The 5048-nt window shown below is 40.3% G+C and overlaps 1 long non-coding RNA gene across 1 annotated transcript in view; it reads right to left on the bottom strand.

Annotated features, from left to right (window-relative positions):
- LOC127005906 (uncharacterized) overlaps positions 1–1427 on the bottom strand; it is a 73776-nt gene extending 72349 nt beyond the window's left edge. Inside the window, exon 1 of the long non-coding RNA XR_007758975.1 lies at positions 1352–1427. This is a non-coding gene — a long non-coding RNA (uncharacterized LOC127005906). The remainder of the gene's footprint in view (positions 1–1351) is intronic.
- Positions 1428–5048: the final 3621 nt, after the last annotated feature.

Genomic DNA, 5048 nt, shown 5'->3' with positions numbered 1-5048 from the left:
TTCCTGAGAATTCTGAACTGGGAAATTTTCCATGGGAATTTTTGGGAATTTTCAGGAACTTTGAGAATTGAGAAAATTTCATTTGGGCTTATTTTTTTTTTAAGCTGAGGTTATTGTTGTCTCTTTAGACTTCAGTTTTAAGGGGCTGCTAGTAAATGTCCCTTTGCCTGTTGGTGGCACAGGCAGGATTGTTTAAGTGATGCCAATTGAGGTTAATGCCTCCTCCGGTAAACCTAACCTAACCTAACAAAACCCCAAGAAGTTACCATGGGTCTTGACTCAGAAAATTCATATGTATGCTTCTTTACTAATGAGACTTTCTACACAACAAAGGAAGGTCATTCTTTGTTGAGTCATACCATAAGGTGCTGGCTATCAAGTGTTTGAAGATACCCTAAACTTAACCTAACCTAACCTAACAAAACCCCAAACCTAGTTACTATAGGTCGTAACTCAGAAAATTCATATATGCTTCCTTACTAATGAGACTTTCTACACAACAAAGTGAAGTCATTCTTTGTTGATTTATACCATAAGGTGCTGGCTATCAAGTGTTTGAAGATACCCTAAACTTATCCTAACCTAAGCAAACCCCAAACAGTTACTATAGGTCTTAACTCAGAAAATTCATATATGCTTCCTTACTAATGAGACATAAATTTCTACACAACAAAGTGAAGTCATTCTTTGTTGATTTATACCATAAGGTGCTGGCTATCATGATGTGTCTGAAGATACCCTAAACTTAACCTAACCTAACCTAACAAAACCCCAAAGTTACTATAGGTCTTGACTCAGAAAATTCATATATGCTTCCTTACTAATGAAACTTTCTACACAACAAAATGAGGTCATTCTTTGTTGATTTATACCAGAAGGTGCTAATGTTTAAAGATTCCCTGAACTTAACCTAACCTAACCTAACAAAACCCAAAAAGTTACTATAGGTCTAGACTCAGAAAATTCATATACGGTTCCTTCATTATGAGACATTCTATACAACAAAATGAGGTCATTCTTCGTTGGTTTATAGCATAAGGTGCTGGCTATCAAGTGTTTGAACAAAACTCCAAAGTTATTATAGGTCTTGACTCAAAAAAATCATATATGCTTCCTTACTAATGAGACAGTCTATACAACAAAGCCATGCCAAGTTACGCGAGTATATAGGAATAATGGGTTAATATATGCATAAATTACCCCCAAAATAACCTTGAACAAGAGGCTCATGAACACACGCCAACACAACCATGGCGGCGTCTCTTTCCGCACATATTTCAGGGCTTTCTCATGCTTTAGACACGTGACTTTTGATTAGAACTTAAAAGAAAACAGCACATTAATGTTTTACCATAGAGGGAGACCGTGAGAGTCATGCTGTCTTGTACGTCCTCTTCTCCCGCCATGCCATTGTAGGAATCATCTCGCAGCCGCAAAATAGCTCACAGGGAGAGGTTCAACTTGCTTACTTTTTCTTATATATCACTTACCTCTGTCGTTTACTTGTCCTGTTTCGGCTCCAATTCACGGCACAAACATCATAGCAACGCTTTTAATCATAAGAAGGCTTAATAACAAACGTATATGACAGACTTTGGAGAGAATTATAGCTACCCTACGCTGATGTTCACTCAGTTCTTACTTGTTTGGTCTGTTGGTCTGGTGTGTTGTTTTTCCTGCGATCATTATAGTAACCATCACAAAAAATCACAAACTAGAACAAAACCAGGCAAATTATCATGTTTTTCCCCCGGTGCGCATGCGTGGACATTAGAGCGACTTATTTCTGCGAGAAGGTATTTTTCGCAACGCCGCGGAAAGTGAAGCTCTGAAACAATGAACGAATCGGTGTCGTGGAGCCTCGATCGCCATTGGACGCCTGAACTCATGACGCCCTGTGATTGGTCAGAGCCTGGTGACCTCCTCTATAGATACCAAAGTACTCCTTGACAGATACCGTGATCTCAAGCATGGTGGCTGTAATTCGATATGAAGGAGACTGAGGATTATTGACGAGAGGGCAGCCTATTTCGAGACACTGACTGATTATATCTGGACAAAATATGATGCTTTATTTATTATGAAGATAGTAATTTTTATTCAGCAAATCACTATAAATGACTGACTTTTCAATGCCTGTTGTGCCTACTGTGTTCTTGAGCAGGGCAGACATGTAGGTGACAGTAGGTCTGTACCTCATGCAGTGCTGTACACGAATCAATATAATAAAAAAATAAATTAACCCTAGAAGAGTAACCGTGGGTCCGCGCGGACCCTCAGTCATCCGGTTTAAATACCCCGCCTCAGCCCTTTAATTCCATAATGCCCAGAGGATATATAAACAAAGCTGTCCCAGCACTATTTCGACAACAGGCTTTGTGGTAACAGGTAGGTCATTGATGAAACTCGCATATTTATCTTTATTATTGCAATGTGGGGTCCACGTGGACCCGGGGTTACCTTTGATGTTGCAGATAGGTTACGTGGAAACGAAGATGTGGAAATATTTCTCACGCGTTGTAAGAAAAGTGTGGTGATATATTGGGGTCCATTGTACTGTTGGTAGAAGGTTGGCGGACATTTTTTTGTTGTGGTAAATGCCGTATGATACTATTTAGGTTCTTTTCTCTCTTTTTGCTTAAGAGATTCTTCAGTGCAAGCATATCACGAGCTAGATGTTATAGCGATGGTGAGCTGAGTAGCCTAATGAACTCCTCCTGGGCCCATACTTATAAAGAAGTATGGCGTTTGACTTATGTCTCGTCTCAGAGGTGAGTGTTGCACCCTAGCTGGGTGCACACGGGTAGTGGGGAAAGTAAAGTTGCCAACAACGGCGTGATCAGTTATCTCATATGAAAATTAATGGGTAAGATTCCTTAAAATGGTGAAAGCATTGAGTAGAAGTACATCATATCCATAATAAGGTTTTGTAAGACTATAGTGAGCGTGTGAATGTAAAACGATTTGATGAGGCACGCTGGCTGTCTGGCAACACCCGGCAATGTTTACATTTGAAGGTCGCTGCCTCAGACGAAGACCCAGGACTTATGATTGCCTGGGACCAACTTTAGTTACTCGCGCCGCGTCTCAGATTAACACCTAGGATATAGGACTCCACAGGGCCGGTTTGGGCTCTTAAGACAAACCTGAGACGAAGTGTTAGCTTTGTAAGTATGGGCCCTGGTTCCACCGTGAGCTGGAGAAGGCAGGGATAACGTCGGATGCCGAGTTGGAGTTGGAGGCCCCATGCCACCACCCCAACTCAGCCTCCCCACCCCCAACAACAAGATACTGGTGATGCTTTCGACCCTTTTCTGCTGTGAAGAACACCATATGCCTGTGCTTTGACCTTCAGCCACCAGCTCCAGCCGTTTACGCAGTAAATTGGTACGACCGGGAACTAAAACCTTCGCAAATGTGAAGCAAAAGAAGTATCCTATGCAGTACCCATGCTATTTTTTCGGTATATTAGAAGCAGTTGTTAGCTAGATTAACCCATTTATATAATATATTTGTATATATTTTGTTTATTTTGCAATTGCACATTTTCATTTTTGCAGAACACACCTCTGATTGTGGCTTGTGGATGTGTTGTCGGGTGGTTTGTAGACTTAATTATTTTTATATAATTTTTTTGCCAAACTATCTTTTTTTGTAGTAAATTTTCGCAAATATTTTTTTTCGTAATTATTTTATAACTATAATAAAGTACATTTTTGCTTCAAACATAGTTTCAGTCTATTCCTAACATCATATTCTTAATATTGAATAGCATTAACTTGACAGAAAACAGGTATTTATATGTTATTTTTGGTGATTTATAGAGGGGGTCCAGTTGGACCCAGGGTTACCTTCAGAGCCACCGCAAAACAGGGTTACCTTTCTTGGGTTAAATAGCCCAAGGGAGAAAAGACTGGAGGAGAAACGAGACAGGATGAAATTCCAACTTCAGAAGAACAAATTTAAGGCAAAGATGCTTGGGTCTGGGTAATTAACATACCAGGCAGACGAGAATACCGACCTAGGTCATAAATCATGGTAAATGAAAAAAAAATTGAAACTAGCAGACAGGGAGGGGTCCAAGAATGCCTGGAGAAGATACAAATGAGGAAAAGTCAGGCAATGAGACTGCATGAATACCAGATATCCTTGAGTGGAAGAGACCAAAGGAACACCCACATACCTCATGGCTGGGGAAAGTCGACCAATCCTGCCAGGAAGAACTTGGGATGAATAGGACAGCTGCACAGGAGTTTACTCAGCAAAACTGCAGGGAGTATAGGCAGCAAGTGAATGAAGCGACACTTCCCCAGGCTCCCCATTAGTAGTACAGTAGTAGTAGTAGTGCTATTTTATAAATGGCCAGAGCCACCCACCAGGCCCCTCAAGAAAGCCTACCAATGCTATAGGCAGCACACAAGTTAAAAAATAAAAATACTTACCTATGTGTTACAACTAACTGTCTTCAGTATTTATTGAAGGAACTTTTTCTTTTCATGTTTCTGCCTATGGTGCTGGACACCGGGAGTGACCTTGGCCATTTATGGTGGATTGCTATATGACACCATGGCCTCCAATTTCTTCAATTTAGGGTTGCACACATTGGACACTATGGGCCGTACCAACTCTGCAACACTAAACACGTGTGGATATGAATGGCCGTACTGAAACACTGGATAAGAAAACTCCCATCCTCAGTTTCCACTGAAATATATTTTCTTTTCACAATTATAACATGTATCTTCATACTATTTGCTTTGTGAACCAGCAGATAATAACGTACATTACAGAAGCCATAAATAGGATGTAAAACAATTCAAAGTAACCTAAATTAACTGAAAGAAAAGTTAATCAATCAGTGTAGTATCACAATAAAAGGTTTTCTGCTTTTCTCTTGACACATATTCTTGTGACATAAAATTTGTGCCTCAACTCCTTGTCCTTGTCCACCACTTAGCATTGCTATCAGAAAATTCTTAATAAAGGGTTTGAGGCAGTAGTTGCCTTGTGATTGGCTGGCACACTTTGAGAACAAGACTGTGATCTGC

This window comes from Eriocheir sinensis, chromosome 31 (assembly GCF_024679095.1).
Source record: "Eriocheir sinensis breed Jianghai 21 chromosome 31, ASM2467909v1, whole genome shotgun sequence".
Lineage (NCBI taxonomy): Eukaryota > Metazoa > Arthropoda > Malacostraca > Decapoda > Varunidae > Eriocheir > Eriocheir sinensis.
Note: the sequence above shows the minus strand (reverse complement) of the source record. Positions and strands in the feature narration are given on the sequence as shown.